General features: G+C 33.2%; 1 protein-coding gene across 3 annotated transcripts in view; it reads left to right on the top strand.

The window, feature by feature from the left end:
- LOC116772406 (mitochondrial cardiolipin hydrolase-like) overlaps positions 1–20823 on the top strand; it is a 65847-nt gene that overhangs the window by 19017 nt on the left and 26007 nt on the right. For 2 of the 3 annotated variants that reach the window (XM_032664598.2, XM_032664597.2), the window contains exon 5: positions 11266–11308. The exons of the other annotated variant lie outside the window; for it this stretch is intronic. The gene's annotated coding sequence lies outside the window, so the exon portion shown is untranslated. The remainder of the gene's footprint in view (positions 1–11265; positions 11309–20823) is intronic. 3 annotated transcript variants of the gene reach the window in all.

Genomic DNA, 20823 nt, shown 5'->3' with positions numbered 1-20823 from the left:
CCGATATGTTAAAGGCACTTACACTCAACAGCAACTTGTCAACGTTATATGTTATATTTCTACCTGATTAATGGAATAATAATATCATTGAGTTACACTAAACCTTATAAATTTTTCCATTTTGTATTTCCTAGTTGGATTCAGCAGCAACAGGTTTTTTTATGTTCCATAAAAATCATGAATTTTACGTCATAATGAATAAATTACCCTAGAGCTATTTGAACAGTGGTATAATGACGTGGAGTCTGTTGCGACATCAGTAGGCGCCGAGCGACGGCCGCAAGTCGGTCAGTGTGTCGTCTCTGGGCGGGAAATATGCGCATGCGCATAGGCGGACAACATTACAGTCTTACATGCCGCAATGCGCTATTTTTACATAGCTATAATTTTTTCTTGTAACATTTTTGTATCTTTTTTTATTATAAGTGTGATTATTAAGGTATAAGTGCATCTACATATATATATATATATAATCATGACAATTCATTTTCTGGGTACCAAACCAGAATGTCTGTATCAACACTCCCCCACCCCCTATCTGCTGTATGCGGTGATAATCTTCCTCGATCCAACTAACGGAGTGCTATAAACCCTATTAGAGTTTGTATAAGATACATATTTTTACATAAAGTCATTGTTTGTATGCAACACGCACTCGAGGGTCAATAAAGCTATTAGTCTCCCGCGATGTCCATTACCGATAACAGATGAATGAAGGGAGCGAGCTGCGGTGACCATGTTTATTACTTGAACGAGTCTCGAATATATAACAAATTATCTAACAAATTGCTTGTCAATATTAATAAACATGTATTATTATATAATGATACACGAGAATTAATTGTTACTAATATAAGATCATAAGTCCATTTTAACCTTCCGTTTGAGATAAGATGGTTACGGAACTAAAATTTCCGTAAATAATTTCTTAATGGATCGGCAAAGTTTTTCATGTTATAATGGTCACCGTATTCAAGAGGGTGTGAGATAACACAACCAATTTGCAGATCTAATATCACAAGGCCCTCCCAAATTATACAGCCTCTCTGAGGATGACGGATGCATTCCACTTCGTGACTTGAATCAGACTTTGTGCTATCGACTCTGTACCACAATATGGTGTGATGTTGTCACGTTTAATAAAATGTGATTTAATTGTAATCTATTGTTATTGATCGATGTTTGTTAAATGTGTTTAATAACTATGCGGGTAAAATATATATTCTCGAGGACTCCAGAGAACCGTTTAATAAAATATACTAGAATAAAAAAGATTATCGTGTGTTATTATGATTGATCTTGATTCTAATACTCCGTTATTTATTTTGCTGATGGTAATCTATATTCGTATTACCATTTCAGGTATGATTTTGTTAATTTTATGGTTCAGGGAATTTGTTTGATATTTTTAAACAACATTCTAATATCTGGATGGCCGACCGGTCAACCGTTATTATCTACACGAAATTTCTGGACTCCTGCAGTCTTATCGTGGTTACCTCATCTTTCGCTAATGGCTCCACCGCTTTAGATATTAGATTTAGATATCAAAACTCACGAAATGAGTGCATTCACGTGTTAAAAACTTGTTTTTGCTTAGTTCGTTTATTTTATCATATAAAAACTTTACCTAACAGAAATGTCGCGATAATTATGGAGGATATAGGAAATGTTTGATAATTCCTAAATAGCAAATTAGATTTAAGTGATATTTGCAATACAATTTATTATAAATTTTCTCCTGAATTGTATGATGACTTATTTTGCCAGTCTTCTATTATCTAAACCCATGATTCTTATGCCTCAGTCAACTGATTCTAATCACAATAACCCCAAAGCACGCTTAATGTCATTTAACGATTATACTGCAGGTATGAGGTGTATCATCAAGTTATCATAGGCTAAAACACCTTAGATCGTTTTGGTAAAAAGTTGATACTCTTACACTGCTGGAACAATATTAACCAATCGTGGCTAAGAAGAACCACGGCAATTAAACTGGCTTTCAAATGAAATAAACCGCATCGAAATCGGTCGATCTGTTTGAGAGCTACGATGTCACAGACAGATACACACACACACACGCAGACATCGACGTCGAACTTGTAACACTCCTCTTTCCGTCGCGGGTTAAAAAAAAAAATTCGTCAAATTAATTATAAATGTAACGTTAACACTCTTGCATTACACCAAAGGTTTGGTCCTGCACTTTATTCATATTTAATTCTTAAATATTCTAAGCAGAAGTAATTCTTGTATTAACATTTTAATGTCAATATTATTTCCTTGTATACTATTGGTTTTAATTCAAAAACCTAACGGCGATAAGGTAAAAGGAAAATTTTACTAAGAAATCCAATAATTTGCGATGTTGGAAAACACGCGTTGCTTAAAACAAATTTTCAAATATTATCAGATCATTTAAAATATTTAAAGTATTATATAAAACAAATAATAAGTTAATGTAGATAAATATCGTTTCTTTTGACATTAGCCTTTACTCGCTGTTTTGTTCGCTTATGAGTGGTTACAATGTTTATATGATAGTCCTCCTGAACTGACTTAATAAATAGAATGTTCATTGTTTGTAACATCGATTTCCCGCTTAAAATTTTTGTAGTGTCATAATATCTTTGTTCATTTAATTAAGGCTTTATTTAATTTTTAACACTATTTTGAGATACATGTATATTAGCGTGAAATATTTCTCACGAATGTCAAAATAATTCAAACGATTGATATAAAATATTTTTACTTAGTTTAAATGTAAAAGTTTGCACAAAAGTTTTGCTTAGGGTTATAATTTGTTTTACCTATTTTTATATAAATATATAGGACATATACCGACTAATTCTCGTTTGAAGTACAACGTACGAATGTTGTTCAGTGCTTGACATTCCATTACACGATTGAATTAATACAACTTTAAGAATACAATTCTATATCGGAGCACCTGCTATTAGTATCTCGTCCCTTCATCTCCGTACGTTTTTAAATTTCAACCTCCCCCATAGACGCGTTTTATTGGCATCTAATTTCATATTAACATTTTATCATTAAAACTTTGATAATTTCATTCTTATTACGTCTTTACTAGTGTTTATATAATGCATACTTTGATATATAAATGGGTTCCTGCTATTTTAATATAAAGTACACACAATATCAAGTGTTGATGGAACATTATAGCGTACAAAAGTTAACGTAATCAATGACCGTTATAGAATTCTTTTATTAACTATTCGAGGATAACGTTTCGACAGTCTATTTCCATAGATTAGTTTTAACATAACAGCTATAACTAAATGATGTCACACAGTAAGCGTCTTGTAATCAATCACAGAACATTATTATGTAAAGTAAATTATCCATTTAATAGCAAGTAATATAGATTAAAAGTAGATTTGTTGTGTGTTGATACAAAGTCGTTAAAAGTTAGATTACTATTCGCAGTAACATCGGATGAATAGACAGCATCAAAAACATCTGTATCATGAAATAAATGGAACAGAGGAAGGTTTGATTATAATTATGTTATGATTTGTTTGTTTCAAATGATTTTAAATAAATAATTTATTGTTCTGACCACTTAAAATTCAATGCCGTTTTCTGTTAACTCTACAAGCGTACATTATAAACGATTTTAAGTGGCTCATATACTTATGATTGTGTGGGATTTTTTGAATTCTTTACGTATCTTAGCCGTGTGTAGGAAACAATATCAACTCTATTTCTAGCTTCTATTCGAGGATTTGATTATTTTAGATTTCGTTGAATCGTCTTACATACGCCGACAACACTGTACTATTCACTACAACTGTACTATTGAAATATAAACAATTTACAAAAGCTATCAATTCAACTAGACTAAAATACCATATATCTTAAGAGTCAAAAAAAAAACTATTCCAGTATGTTGTAATCGGTTTCACGTATACTATATAGGTATGTTTATGTAAATACAAAATAAATAATATAAAATAATTGAGATAAAACATGTTATATTATTGGTAGCGTGGCAACAGTAGTCTTATAAAAATATTATCTCGCGATACAAGCTATTAGCAGTATATAATGATTGTGTTTAAATTGGCGATATTTCAAGATTCAAGCACATGAAACGTATATAATGCGGTATTTTTTTATGTTGAGAGATTAAGGAAACAGGGTGATGTGAAATAATTATTTATGTTCTTGTCAATGTGTGCGTGTTACCACACACTGTACGTACATATAGTTTGAATAGCTTCGACTCTAGCATTGTTAACAATTAGATCAACTAACAAATGCAGCGGTGTCGTTAATCTTAGTGTTGGGGACGCGAGGACGAAATGGTATTTAATCCTTATCGACTGTTACTGACTGCTCTAAATAATGTGGTACATTCAAAAAGATTCAGCGTTTGGAATTTCAAAATGTTGTAAAAAATTACTTTATACTGAAAAAAAAAATATTATGTCGCGAACATAATGATAAAATATAAAAATTTCACTCATCCGTGATTTATGTAACCAGTAGTGTTTTGTTGATTTTAAACTTATACAAAAACGCTAATGCCTACTTCTTGAAGTGGTGCCTTCGATTCTCAATTCCCGTAGCGCCCTCCCAGCGCCAATGACAAATGATGTTACTGTATTGGTAAAAAATGCCATTGTTATTCTATACCATGACGAAGGCTATACTAATAATATTTTAACGGAATATATTTTTTTATGTCATTAATATTTCTCTTGCCTAATCTTCGAGCGTTCATTTGCTATCGGTTATTGACGTTTTAATATTTGGTCATATTGTGTACGTGAGACGGGATTCTTACTATTGTGGTACAACACTAGCTGTATTTATGAACTTATGACATTAGTATTAAACATTTCAGTTTTGTTGCTAACCAAATACGATCCAAACAATACTGGGAAGCGATTATTCAATCGTCCGAATACTTTCCCCTTATAATTAGTTTGTAAATTATAGAATGACCATATTGCGGTTGAAAGCATCGCTCTGCAATTTTTATGGGGGCCATGACTCAGTCCGCACTCGTTTGCAACTTTAATGGCATTAATTATACTTTAATGAGGCTGTGCGTAGATTTTATCACCGAAGTATTATAAAGGCGAACGGAAGTTCTCAATTATTTCTCTTTTGTTTAGGGTTGGATTATCCTTACGTGTTGCAAATGTTGCCCGAACATAATGCGTTATTGTATTTCAATATACGAATAAAAACAGACGTTATATGAGTCTCAACATAAATATTTTTTTTATATATAAACACTTTTGAAATAAATCACAAAATAAAAATATATCCAACTCCGCTGTCGATTTTTAATTTATATTCAATGTGGTGGTCGAAATTTGATTGCGCTTTTCATGGAAGGGCAGATGGGGACTAAATAAATTATTTTTGTCCCATCAATCTGACACGGGGTACTTAATTACCCCCAGAATGCGGGTTCTAATGTAATAATGTAAAGCTGTTTAAATTAACAAACGTACAATCAATATACTTAATGAAATTTTATATTTTTCGGTGGCAAAAAAAAAGACAACGGGGGTATCATATGCCGAGCATTTGATACTTTTTTTGCTTGTGGTGCTTAAAATCGAGGCGCTGCTGTCAGTATGGTTGAGATAACATAATCTTAATGTACTTATATTTATTATTATTATTATAAACAAAGTTATAGCGAAATGTTTCATTTTAATCATTTTAATTATTCTATTGTCACGTTTTTATTAATTATTTTCTGCTTAAAATTCGGTTTAAATTCATACTAATATATTATTTATGAGACGTAACTGTTTGTATTGATCCCAGTTAATTATAACCAATAATGTTAGTGGACGTGTGAATGTAGCAAAGCGATACGGGACCATTTCGTATGTATGATCGACCGATTGTTATGAAGTCATTATAATTTACAATAGTAAAAGGTACCCGCATGGTGCGCACGCGCAACCAATATTGGGGTGCTTTATGAACCCGCCAGTAACGGTTTGTGTGTACGATCAGAAATGACACACTGCCTACTTGTTAATATGCATTACGGTTTTATGCTTTACTTTATTACTTTTATTTTTATGTCTTACATTTCAATGAGGATTAAGTTGTATAATTATTTCGGTGCCCCCTACATGACTTGAATATTTCTTTGTATTTACGACCGTAAATATTTTCGATGCTGTTAAAATATGTGCTTGTCATGTTTTAAATGTCGAATATTAGTGTTATGCCTTATTAATAATGATTTAATGTATATTTTTTTTCTAGCTCATAAAAGATAAGATTACTAGCTTGTATACAAAAAGATTTTATTTGTTAACAATAGATTTAAGTGATTGTTAGACACATTTGTGTCCAATGTATTCTTTAAATATATAAAAACGGATAAACCGGAAGTGTGTCTGTGTAAACAGAACCTTTCTGCGAAATGTGATGTTGGCGATACAAAAAAGAATATTATTCTATAGTAAACACCACGGTGTCGACAGCCCTAATCGCTAAACAGCGATTGTGATTTTTCAGCTAATATTTTCCAAACAGTACAAATACCAATATCAGTTTTGTATAAATAGAACAAAAGAATTGTTAAACAAAAAAACAATAATCAGATTAGTTTTCCATGAAACTTAGTACGTAGCGTGACGGTTTGTCTTCCAAGACATGTGGGTTCATGACCTCACATTTAAACTATCGTCGCGATAACGCTAGCTGGCTACTGATAACACAACTAAATATCAAGTGATTTACAACTGACGAAATCCTTTCGGGTCGTTGACGTGATTATGATAATTTATAATACGTACTCCGGTTTTCCCATACTCGAGCAGACGAATTAACTTCAATAAACTATTCAGACATTTATTTTTTTGTTAGTTTTATAATCCTTACTCTGTTTTGCTTTAAAATACATTTCCGAGTAAATTAAACTATTGCTTAAGTTTATTTTATTAGCATAATATTGGTCTTGTACGTGATGGTTAAAAAAAATTATCAACAAAACTACTACTGTACACCAGCTAGTCGTAGTTACTTATAGTAGTTCATGTTAGTTCTTGTTTAAATTATCCAAGTTAAGCTCGACATAACTCGGTAACCCAATAAACGGTTTGCTCAATAGCAACTTATTTAATGAAACTTGTAACAATTCCTCCTTAACTTTATTATATATAGAGTTTGCAAATTTTCAGGTAATGTTTCAACTTTTATATAATTAATATTAAACATTATAATGACATAATTATTATCAGTTTTTTGTATTTTGTTTTTATGGTATCACGCATCTATGTTATAGCGGAAGATGGCATTAGTAGAGATGTATCGGAACAATGTTTGAAATTGTTTATTAATGGCCATAGTTATGTGAAACAATGGATGATAAAACTATGAACATAACAACGAACTGTACATCTTAGATCATATACGTGTTGTGTGTACGCTTGTTTGTTATACAATAGTCCATGACACGGCCGGATAAATTTTGCTTTAGTTCATACACAGTTGATAGTAATTGAAAGTTATCTAAATGCTCAAGCTAAGATCGTTAACAATAAAGAATTTCACTCGAGGTGTGTGAATTATTTCTAAAACTTTTATATGTTAAGTACGATTAAATATGTTACAAAAAAAAATATTTGTCACATATGATTATAATATACATTTGAAATAAAAACAACTCAGTTTATTTATATAATTTATCTTGTTTCGTTGGCTGGCTTCAGTATATGTATATAATTATTTATATGTATGTTTTTATTCTATATATATGTAGCACGTGATTTATATTTATTTATAAATGCATTTCAATACCGATTGTCCGTCGATCCACATCTCATCCATATAAACGTGTACGATTAATTTAATTCGAACGCATATTAAAAGATCATTACAGTTACTATGTTGTAAATTTGTAATAGGCTTCCCATTATAAACCTATTTATGCAATGTATGTTATTGTTAAATATATTAGTGAATTAGCTGTCAGTGGTATCGATGCTAGAGTAACACGTGAATAGTCCAATGTGATATGGGCGTTAAATAAAAATATAATTTAATGATGTTACGTGGAAATATAAATACGCAGGTAAACTACAACGAAAACAAAATGTACATAATTAAAATTTTCCTAGATGTATTGTTAATATTATGTAATATTATCAACATTGTATTAAAAGGGTGAGAAGCTTCACTGAGAAGTTTAGGATGTGACGAATGAAGTAATTTTTAACGGTTTTATTTATTAGACGTGCATCACATAGATATATGACATATGTTGTGTCTCGTGATTCAAATGCACTGTTAATGCTGATGATGTCCTGTGTTTCTGTATCATTTACGCGGCGTGTGATCAGTGATTCATTCATATGAACACTTTGTGCGGACCACACGACACAAAATATTTCACAATAATTATGAAATATGTGGTTATTTAACGAAAAAATTAAAAAAAAAAATCATTTTATCATGCTTATGCAATTTTATCCAAGAAAGTGAACCAAAAAAAATTATGATTTTTTTTTAATGTCAGGTTGTAGACGTGATCTATGCTAATTTGTTATAAAAGTAACATTAAATCTCTCAGACCAAACTCAAGTATCTCACACAAGTAAACCTACGTCGAGGCGCTGAACGCGAGTCCATGGTAGGGGCAAGGGTCGTAGCCAAAGTGACTTACATTCGCCTTTGAGCTGAGTAAACATACTGATATAAAGATATAAGTACATTGTTTCTTTGTATTTCTGTTGTGGGTGTGACATCAAGAGGTCCTGATCGTATGTGATGTACGGTTAAACATTAAATTATAAAAATATTGAGAACACTTACGGCTGTGTTCTGATTTAGTTTACTTACAAATGATAGTGCGTGTTACATTTACTCATACTCTGGTTTCTAATATTTCAATAATATGAGTAAATACAAGCAAAATAATAAATTAAACTGTAAACGTCACTTATTTGAAACAGAGCTGCATGAATTGTTTCAACGACTGAGTTTATACAAAGTAATTGTATCTTTGGGATGCGTGTTAAACAACTTTATTATTCTTCAACCAGAACTAAATACTCTTTAACAGTGCAAGTTTATTCTTAAACCTAATTTGGTATTCGTTATTGTCCCAAGAGATAAATAAGACTTCCAAAAAAATTTAATATTAATTCTAAAACAAACATTCCCTCCTGTGACGCAACGCTTTTTCTTTCAAATGAATTATTTATGTACTGAATAACTGAAAATGATCTTATTTGCGTCACCTTAAGGCTGTTTATACACTACGCTCATACAAATATTATTTTTGATGTTTCAACTCGCCCCTATCGTCTCGAACACGACGTTATATATGAATTAATTTATTTTAGTATTTGTATAATTACTGTTCGTGGTAATACATTACAGTATATGTGGTTTCAAATTAAAATTTTATATGATGTGGTCTGGTCTGATGCGAGTTTGTCCTTATGTTAAGAGTCCTTTCAGTTTTGATATGGTATGTTGTTGCATACTATTGACCTTAGCATGGTAATGAGGGATCAGGGAAGTTTGTTGCCAAAATTGTACTAATCTGTTATTGTACAAATTATCGACTTTGAGTATATAAGTCTTGGTTTTCGTTTAATAGCTAATCGGTACGATTTTATTTGTAATATATGTGTACTCAAAGTTAGTTAGCGAGCCGTTGGGTCCGTTCGGAGTGCGTCATCTTGTAAATATTTTGGCCGGTGCTGAGTGACTCAGTTTGGCATACGAATGCTATGATCAGAATATACACACTTTTATGATATGTTATATATAAAGTAACAGCCCTTAAAGTTAGTGTGTGTGTGTGTATTTAGTAAATTAAGATTCCCATAGGACGTTGTTTCGAAGTTCCTAACGTTTGTAGTTTAACGTATGTTGTCCGTTAAGGAATGTATTGTTTCAATTCGGCTTCGGTGTCATAATAAACATAACAACTGTTCAATTCATTGAATTTATTGTGTTGTATTATTTTGTTGTTGTTGTTTTATGTTATCTCTAAGTCTGTTGCTCCATCGTGGCGGCACGCCTTGCAGCAAGGCGAGTTGCAACGAGGCAACAATGTTTATGTTTAATACACATAATTTATAACATTACAATACTATAACATACAAGTTGAGTTAATGTTGTAATTTAAATACTTGCAATTTAAAACGTCATATAAATGAACGTAATTCTTGAATATTATGCTGAAAATAACAAAAGGAATGAATTGAACAAAGTACTATTAATTCGTTTGAAACATTTTAATGCCAATTCCAGACGACAGGTCTTGCCAATTTTCTCTATTTCTAGGAACAGCATGTTTGTTAACTCACCTTGTTTTTTATCCCACTATAATTAGCGTCGCTCGTGTCCGGATCACGCCCCATTGTTCTGTGTAATATTATAACATTATTATTTTGATTATGACCTTAATACGAACGGGCGTTTAAGTTAAATATCACTCGTTCGCCTCACAGCTGACTAGTTGCGAAACTGATATTGGAAAGTCTTTTTTAACTAATATGGTGAATGGCCGGCCTTCCGGCACGATTTGCAAAAACTGTCTCCGATCGTGTTCTCCGACGTCTGGATACAAATAACGTTACATATTATATAATTCTTGTAATACAGAAACAGGTTTTGTTCGTCGCAATAATTATTTTAAGTAAATCAGCAGTTTTGTCAAATGTGTCGCTGTCATCTGATAGCTCTCTCGTATTAATTGTATTCGTGTAAAAGAAGAATGACCCGCCGGTGGATTTATGTCGCTAAAAGTCGTCGGTAGTGTACCGCAGACTTGAAAGTCCCTCCGCATCACCCGCAATGCAGTTGTGGGCGGCGCCGCTGCGCTGCGAGTTTGTTGTTTATGTACCGCCGGTCCCTCATTACTGACATTATATCACTTTACGAAATATACCAAGAATTGATTCCTTCACACTGTTATTTATTTTGTTCGTGTCCTCCGTGTTAAGGAATATTTTGAATCTAATTACCCGCACGCAATCTCGTCTCGACGGCGAATCGGGTCGATGCACTCTGATATGATAAAAGATAAGTTTTTTTTCTATTTCGGCTAATGGTTACAAGTCGAGTGTTCGATGTCACAAGACTGATATTTGTTTAATTTGTTATGTGTGTCGTAATTGTAGTGTATGTTGCAACGGTAAACTTTAGAGCCGTGATCGTTAAACGCCGTTTTTTTTGTTCAGATTTCCTGAATGTAATCTAATATATCTGGTGTATTAATATGTCGTATTGTTGTTTCAGGAGCCCGGGTTCAGTGGCCGATTACCACCAAAAGATAACAAATGTGAGTATGGAAGTTTTGCCAGTCTTTGAACGTTGCCATGCGGCCCCTTGGCAACAGATTCCTTATAAAGATACCGTACCTACTTATATATCACTGTTCGTTGATAACCAATTTATTATAGATTTTGTGACACCAATAGTAGAACTGACTTAACTCTACTATCAACACACTCATTTGAGTTCATACACTTGTAATCCTTGACTAATAATATCCACCAACTATTGTCTGCTTTGTTTCAATGTTTTATTTTAAACAATACGTATATAGGAATAGGATCGCTATGCGAGTCGCGTGTGTTTATTTTGATCCGATATAAAATTAATCTTGTATAGTAATGCACTTGTACGGCTATATGTAAAACACAGCTCGGTTGGTTAGACATGATTTCTCTCATGCATTCATTCAAAGGCTAACTCATGCTCTAGTAAGCTGTCGGTTTATGTCAAGTCTGTGTCGTTTATGTAATACAGGAGAATTTAACGCCGTTACAAAATGTTGTTGTAGCCTGTTAAGGATTTGTTTTTATTATATTTAGACTTCTACTTTTAGTAGAGGATACTTAGGAAGTTTGATTATCATACATTAAAAATATCGAATAGAATGTTTTACTGACCACATACAATGGGGTTGACTAAAAAGTGTGTTGGCAAGGATAAAATTAATTGCATTTAATTTTTTTTTTGTAATGAATTTAAGTGTAATCCTACACTACAAAAATGATTGTACACTTATAATTACATTTATAATACTAATAATTATATATAAGAATTAATCCATCTTATTGAGAGAAACAAAATATTTCCTTACAATATCGCATCCGGAATATTCGTGTTTCAAGTTATGACAAAATCCTTTTGGACCGTGCAATTTTAATGAATTCAAATTGTTAAAATGCTTACAGTGTTCATTTTTTTTACTACTACAATGTATTTCTTCTCGTCCGTACTATCCAACGTATCATATACATGTCTATTATAAAACAAACGACTAAACAATTTTACTACTTACCTACGTATGGTTTTAGCGTAACATTGAGAAGATCATAACTCGAGCTGACTGTACACATAGAGGCATATCTTCGGGGCCTGAATCGCTCAAGTTTCATTAGTATTATGTGGTATATTTACATGCTAACTGTACCCACGAAGCGGACGGACCCCGGAATAACTATTGTTAAATAATAAAGTAGCTGGTAGTATAAGTTTTTGCCATACAATATAACTCAAAATGAACATTATTGGAACTTTATAGTGGGGTGTAACTTGTAACAAATAGACGGTGTTTTATTTAACGAGTTTCTGAGATATTGCATTCACATAAACCCTCATAACTTTTCAACCATAAAGCTAATTAAAATTTATATACAGCTATCGTGTTTAATATTTATTTTAATAGTGGAAATTCGTTGAGCCGGCCGCTCGGCTTCATGATCTGTTTCTATGGAGTTTACGAAAAAACGCGACTTTGAAATTATATTGATTTATTATATACTTACGTATGTACTCAATCGTACGATATCAAGGAGATGATTGGCAAATATGTCACTTCTTTGGCCTACAATATACAATACGATTGTTGGAAAATAAACTAATATTGTTTTTATTTTATTCATATTTTCAAAGTCATATGTTTAATAATTATTATCCCTGAAATAACTGACGACTCCCTTCATGTTTGCTACCCGCTTGTTAATGTATTTACGATACATTTACAACGGATTTATTATGTACCTCCTCATTTCACCGATTATCCGTTTCGTTCACAGTTTATACAATCGACAGAGATAGAATATTTAAACTAATTTTGCCAATAAATACTCAGCTAATGTTGAATCATGTAGTTTTATTCAATTAGGTGTTGGCACTTTAACCAGGAGGGTCCTTTTTAAATATTTTCACATTATTCAAAAGACACTATTATATACGTATATAATATAAATTTCGGAATTCAATAGACGATAACGTCCTTATATGAATCAAAAAACCATTAATTTATGTTAATAGATAGACTTTAAATATGTTAGAGCGTTTTACTTCTGTGAGGGGTTGCAGTGGGTTCCGCGGCTTAAATGTATGATTTGATTTAATATTTAATGTAGAGGAATTAAATAAATGAAGGCTATTTTATCTCCAAGATACAGTTTTTTTGTCTAGTATTTACGTACATTATACTCAATTCAAAGTTGAATGGCATTCATCAAAAATTATAAAGCTATGTGACAATGAAAAGAAATGCTGTATATATTAAGATGTTTGCTTTAATTTATCTATTTTAAATTATTTGTTTAAAAACAAATTATTTTCTATTGAAATATCACCGATTAATTTAAAAATGAACCCATTACACTTAAAATTTCTTTTCAAAGCTCGTAGAAGATAACAGATATTTTATGTGCCCTTTAAATGTAGATTAAAAAAAAATCACTATAATTAATAACGTTTTTCGTCAAATAACGAGTCTGTAATTGTATTAAAATGCTAGTTGTTATGTAACGAGCTCCCTAATTTTATACTGACTTAAATATTGAACTTTAGTACTCTGTAATAAGACACAGGGGCTTCGCTGTGTTATTATGGGGAAATTAAATTAAAAAAACTCTTTAACAGCTTATTATATCGATACTCTCAAATTTAATATCTAATACTTGGTATTAGGACTCGTTTTTGTATAAATCTAAGCCCAATTATAACTATAAGGGCACGTGCACATTAAGTACAAAGCTAATAATATTGGTGTTACTTGACACTAAATATAGAGTTGTTTTTAAGGGGTTTTTTTTGAAATTGATCGGTAATATTACCTCTATACCAACTAGACTCCTACACAACAAACAGAAAAAGAATGTTTACATCAAAGAGTACCCAATTAAGTTTTATTGCTGTAAAGTCGAGTAAATATTTTTATAATGTTAATGTTTTATTGTTTGTAAGTATCAAGTTTCACATTTTATATTAATTTCAGTGAATTTTAATCTTGATACGTAAAGAGAACATCGGTTTGGCGCACCTGCGGATATCACGGAATATTTACGATTGTACTAATAGATATCATTAAATGGATTTATAAAAGGGAGCGATTGTAAAAAAGGTCCGATATTAAAAATACATCGGGACGTGTATCAACGAATGTTTAAGAGATCATTACTGTGGGGTGGGTCAGTGAGAGGCCGCTTTACGGTTCACCATCACCTGTCCGATACAAAAGATTACACAAAAAAAAATAACATGCTAACCACAGACTGGAAAGTGCTTGAAGGAAGCCATGTGAGTTGAGTTGTGATCGATGGCGAGTTATCATGTGGATAATGTATGCCTTTTTGTATTTTTTACATTCTCTATAACAAGTAACGACGTCCAAGGAGATGCATATATGTATATTACATTACATACTGGTATAGTTGTATCGATTACAGTTTTAAACGAGATTAATTGCAATTAAAAATGCTGACTTAATGCAGCCGTTATTGAAGCAATAAATCTCAAATGTCTGATCGTATTAAAGGCGAGATTAAATAATTTTTTGTCCTTGTCTAATGGAAACAAGGACATTTAAACTGGACACGCACTAAGAATGGTTGTAGCGAGGAAACGTCGAACAGGTGATGTTAATTATGGTATGAAACAAAAAGACAGTCTTGCACCTTTCAATACCAGCTGCCTTATAACAGGGAAGTGTCGTTTATGACGCCTCAGATGTTTGTTACACAATGACTAATAGACAATGGATCTTTAAAATCATTGTACAGAAACATAAGGGCATACCACCCCGGTACGGACATCGATTCATGAACCAAACATTATAAAGGATATTCTACACAATGGTGGCATTGTTCTCACTAGAGGGTAGTTGGAGAAATGGACGCGTCTTCTCGGTAACAGATTTCGTTTTTGTTTGGGAATGCTAAATAAATTTTTCTTATCTCAGCAACAATATGATGCCGACAAAGTATAGAAATATGTCCGAATAATAGAAGACCTCCGATTGTTTTTGAAGGGTCTCTATTTATTTGAAGGTGTATTGATTTTAGACGTATTATTATGACTCCTAGTCATGAAAGGATGTAACTTGTTCGTTTCTGTTACTTCTTCGTCTATGAATAGATTATGATTTATTTATTTTTGGATTGAAAAGAAATTCTTGTGATTTTGTTGCAAAGAATTTTCGTTACAATCGAATGAAGCAATTATACTCCAGCTAAAATACACACAATTGTGTGACGTACATTATACAGAGATTTCTTTTTTATATATATATCGGATTTTATTATAAATTCATTATTTTAAAGACAGGACGCCAGCCTCGCTGACGTCTCTAATGTCACTTGTTTCAGTAAGTTCCAGATATTTTAAAATGAAACTTCAATTCTTCTAAATGTTCTTGTATTTCTCGAAGGTTCTTTATGCTCCGCACTCGCTGAACTCTGCAGTCCCCTGTCGTGCGTCCAGACGTCATATTTAAACCAGAATTCAAACATAGTTCTATTCTCTTTGATTTCGTTTTACTTTTAACAATAGTAATGACGACCAATAAGGTGTTATAATAATTGATGCCAGTTATTTCCATGTTGCATCCGTCATTGAAGCTGCTTGCGCCGATACGGCCATTCTGGCAGGCGGTGCGTGCTCTGCACCTGCCTGGTGATGTGTTCTCTCCTGCTTAGCTTTCATTATGTTCTCGTACCCGTTGCAGGTCTCGTAGAGTAGATGGGCCAGGTTCAAGAATTGATGCTTCATCATCCGAAGTCATGCCGATACGGTTATACTGATGCGTGCTCTGCATTGTTTTCTGTGATAACAGAGAGATACTTATGTAGTCTAGGTACTTCCACAGTAAACCTAGATAACTTTATATTGTTATAGTTATGGTTAACAAATTTGTTGTTGTCGTATGGGTTACGTTGTTTATTACGACTCATCGTGAGACGAAATCATAATATCAGGTCCAATTATTTAATCTACTTATGGCTTTGGGGCGTCACACGAACATTCATAACATATGTCATAGGACGTCTCCATCCGCCTACAACATTTTTTTTTTTTTTTTTTCTTTCTTTATTTGTTTGGCGTAAGACGTCTCCACCCATGTACAATATTTTTTTATTTTTTTTTTATTTATTTATTTTTTTTTTTCGTAAGACGTCTCCACCCGTCTACATAATTTTTTTTTTCGTAAGACGTCTCCACCCGTCTACAATATTATTTTTTTATTAATTATTATTATTATTATTATTTTTTTGTTATGGTTCGGATCCGCACGCCAAATGCATCTTTTATAGTAATATATCTCAAACTAAGTGTTAGACAATCACATTGCTAGCAATGATTAATGGTAATGCGTTTGAATGAAGCAATTTGAACAAAATGAAATACGCTCACCGGATAACTATTAGGTAGGCGAACCGTCCACCTAACTGCTTGCTTAGTAATTCTGTGTCGTCCCTCAGATGCTGTGAAGTCTCATCGTAGCTGGTCATGTGCCACATTCGTAGCTAGTCATGTGCCACATTTCGAAGTCATCCATTGTCTAAAATCACTTTACAAGATATTAATCATTCTCAATTATTTTCTGGATTTTGTATAGTTCACAAAATTTTAAATATAGGGATATCCGATTTCTGGGGTTATATTTTTATTATTACAATATCTCCTTTCTGGAATCTTTTAATCGTAGCTCGACCTCTCAAAAACCTAGCTTTGTATCTTCTCTCCGCCTCGACCATCCTGTTTTGAATGTGTTGGTGCATTACTTCGATTTAAACGGACTGATTGTTGAATTGTAATCTAAACTGTCAAAGCATAATTGACTTGTTCGTATGTGCAAAACATCGGCAAGGATACTAAATTTTCCACATGTATTCTTATCACGTAATAAATCTGCTCCGGTTAATATATCAGTAGTCGTTTCAAAACCTGGAACTATAGAAAATTATTTCTACATTAATAACTATTTAACTATTCATTGAAATAGTAAGGTCCGATCTCTATCCACGCAAATAGTTTACGATTTGTTTTCTACACCCAGAGATATCATTTGCAATTGATTCTTGTATAACGCACCACTGCGATCTTGCATTTTATTTAAGAGTACATTTACCAGTTGGTATTAAATTAAAATTCGGCGTGATCTCCTTATTCCCGTCGGAAACACGATTCAAACGCATGACCACGGTTAGCAGAAAAGGAACAGAAATTAGTTGTATTCGCAATAGATGTATTTGATCAGGATTTTGGAGTCGAGTATGCTTTCGTTTGAATTACAGCATCGTTTTTGTAGAGGCACTGCCGTTAACCAGACATGCAAATATTACTTTCTACTCAAGTCTTCCCAAGGCCTCCCTACGTCATCTCATGGTATTCTTAAGGATACAGCAAGGACCTGTGGTTGGCTCAAGAGTAACACGCGATTAGTTCAGAGGTACGCTCTCCACATCTGTGGTGTAGACTTGTCTTCTCACGGCTCCACAAGGCATCCCTACGGAATCTCATGGTTCTCTTATGGATACATCAAGGACCCGTGGTTAGCTCAAGGGTAACACGCGATTAGCTCAGAGGTCACGCTCTCCAGATCTGTGGTGTATAATTGTCTTGTCACGGTACCACAAGCCTTCCCTACAGAATCTCATGGTTCTCTTCAGAATACATCATGGACACGAGGTTAGCTCAAAGGATAATAACAAATGTTAGCTATGGTCTCACGTAATGCCTCTTGTGCTGATGTTGCAACTAACCAATCGTCTGCACACTTTCTAGCTCGCTCCTTTAAAAGGCTTTAATTCGAATGTCGTAGTTACTGATTTGGTACGTATTTACAGCCGTAAAGATGCGTTTGAATCAATCCCGAACACACACACTATCACCGGGATGAAAAAAATCTTGTTAGTAATTTTAATCGTATCCCTTGTTTTTTTTTTTTTTTTTTAGTAGCAAACGTTCGGTCACGCTCTGCATTGTTGACATCATTTGCATGAAAGACTGAGGAGCGTTCTTCATTACGCAAGTTCTCCGGATGATTATTTTCTTGAGCTGGATCAGGATTTACAAATACACTAAGACCGGCAGTAACTGATCACAGGAGCGATCCCACTTCTGATATCGGATTTTATTATAAATTCATTATTTTAAAGACAGGACGCCAGCCTCGCTGACGTCTCTAATGTCACTTGTTTCAGTAAGTTCCAGATATTTTAAAATGAAACTTCAATTCTTCTAAATGTTCTTGTATTTCTCGAAGGTTCTTTATGCTCCGCACTCGCTGAACTCTGCAGTCCCCTGTCGTGCGTCCAGACGTCATATTTAAACCAGAATTCAAACATAGTTCTATTCTCTTTGATTTCGTTTTACTTTTAACAATAGTAATGACGACCAATAAGGTGTTATAATAATTGATGCCAGTTATTTCCATGTTGCATCCGTCATTGAAGCTGCTTGCGCCGATATATATATTTCATACTATTGATATTCTAGAGGCATGTAAAACGAAATATATACATATATATTGAAGTCAGTCATTTTTATTACATACTTGTACTTATTAAAGCGCTTATCTTTGATAATCGGACATTATATAAAAACAAACATTCCGATTATAACTAAAAATGAGGTCATCTAGATTTGTAGAAACGTCTAGATTAAATATCGAATGATTGTGAACTACGAATAAATTTTACGTTTGCCGTATATCGGTTAGGAATGATAATCGGTGGAATGTCATCACACAGAGATAAGCAGACTTATCGTCCAAAGCAAATGAGTATCGATCATATTTGAAGCAGATAAATTGTGAAGAAAAAATATTTTGTTATCGTCTCATTGGTGAAATGTTAAAGATTTCTGCCCATCGGTTCGTGAAACCGTTCGGTGACTTAGGTTTATGGTTTTTTTTCATTAATTCCCATTCCAAGAATGAAGGCGGCTTTTTGGCGCCTAAAACTTTTTTTTGTCCACTTTTTTTTGTTATTCTCCCTGGGGAATTTGACGCTAACGTCGCGAGCCCCTATGAACGTGCAGTTCATCTTCGATTCTATCATTATCTTCATTAAGATCATTATCTTGTAGTCATGGATTATGTACAATCAACGGACACTAAAATGATAATTGTTATATAACAGTTACAAATACTTTTACGTATTTTTGCACATTCTCTTCATTAAAGCGGAATCATTATTACCCTTGTCATAATTATTTATCTGCTCTCGTTAAGCTTGTTCAAGTCAACCACCTTCGAGATCCGAGGGCTGGAACGCGTTGTGAAATTGTAAAATTACCGAAAGTGCGTGAGTTAATTATGGTTACAAGTGCGAATAAAAAGTTGTACGGCAGGTTCAGGGAACAGTACCTCGGTCGGCGCTTTTTATATGTGGTTTTTTCTTGTTTGGTTTTCGATTGGATGGTTAATGATGGATGATGGCCTAGAGGGAATCGGATTTGAAGTGTTTGTGATGTGTTAATTATTATTTTTATAATAATTACCTACATACCTGCGAATCAGCGTGTTCGAGATAATTGTATATTTATAATGCAATTCCTTTAATGAGTGACCGCTAAGGGATCGAAGCCTTTAATTTGTTTCATGTTAAACTGTTAGATAAATTATCGTTTTTAATGTTGGCCAGGTCAGTTGTCGGTATAAAGGCGGAACTGTTGTTATAACTCGTGAGACATAAAGATAAATCAACTAGTAAAAAAACTTGATCAGAAATAACTGTCGTATGTAAAATATAACGGAGGTTAATTGAATTTGATTGATAGGTACATTGTATACGTCATTATTGTTTGAAAACCGCTTAAGGTTAATGCATTTTCTATGTATAATATCCTTAATACGTAATTATGTGAATAACATGATCTGCGTTAAGATCAGTCTAGACAACTGTACGGTTTGATGGCACGAAACGTGATCGCTGCCAACATTACAGACATATAATTTGGTTAATTTAGTACCAGGCCGATGTTTAGACTTTAGACGGTCACACGGCGGACCCTGAATCGTCTGAATAATGCAACCCCGGCCACCTTGACCCGCCGGGAGATACAGACATACACAAACACACACAGACACACACATCACAGACGAGACGGGTAACGACCGACCTTCACATTGAATGTCATTTATATTGAAATAGTAATGCGAATTTGGTCGAACATCGTGATGTGATCTCCAGATGAAAATTTAATATTCCTAGTGGAATGATTTGCTTAATCAGATCTGTGAATGATTTTGATAATCGATATTGAACATTCGATGACAGGTCAGCGAAAGCGTACTATGTGCTTTAACATATGATTTTCATAACATGCTAAAATGTGTTAAATCTTTTATGACGATGTGATAAAATTATTCACGCAATTTGTTCTAGGAAACAAACGTTTCAGAGAAGCATAGAAGCTAGTGATTGTTGTCCACGCAGGATTTTTATATATGGCATACAATAAGGAGATGGAACATTTTATTTTTAACTTTCAAAATGTCTATTTCTCGTGTTTCTGCTGCAGAGCTCGTTTGAACGTCCATAAATC

This window comes from Danaus plexippus, chromosome 12 (assembly GCF_018135715.1).
Source record: "Danaus plexippus chromosome 12, MEX_DaPlex, whole genome shotgun sequence".
Classification (NCBI taxonomy): Eukaryota; Metazoa; Arthropoda; class Insecta; order Lepidoptera; family Nymphalidae; genus Danaus; species Danaus plexippus.
This window is presented reverse-complemented; position numbering and strand designations above follow the sequence as displayed.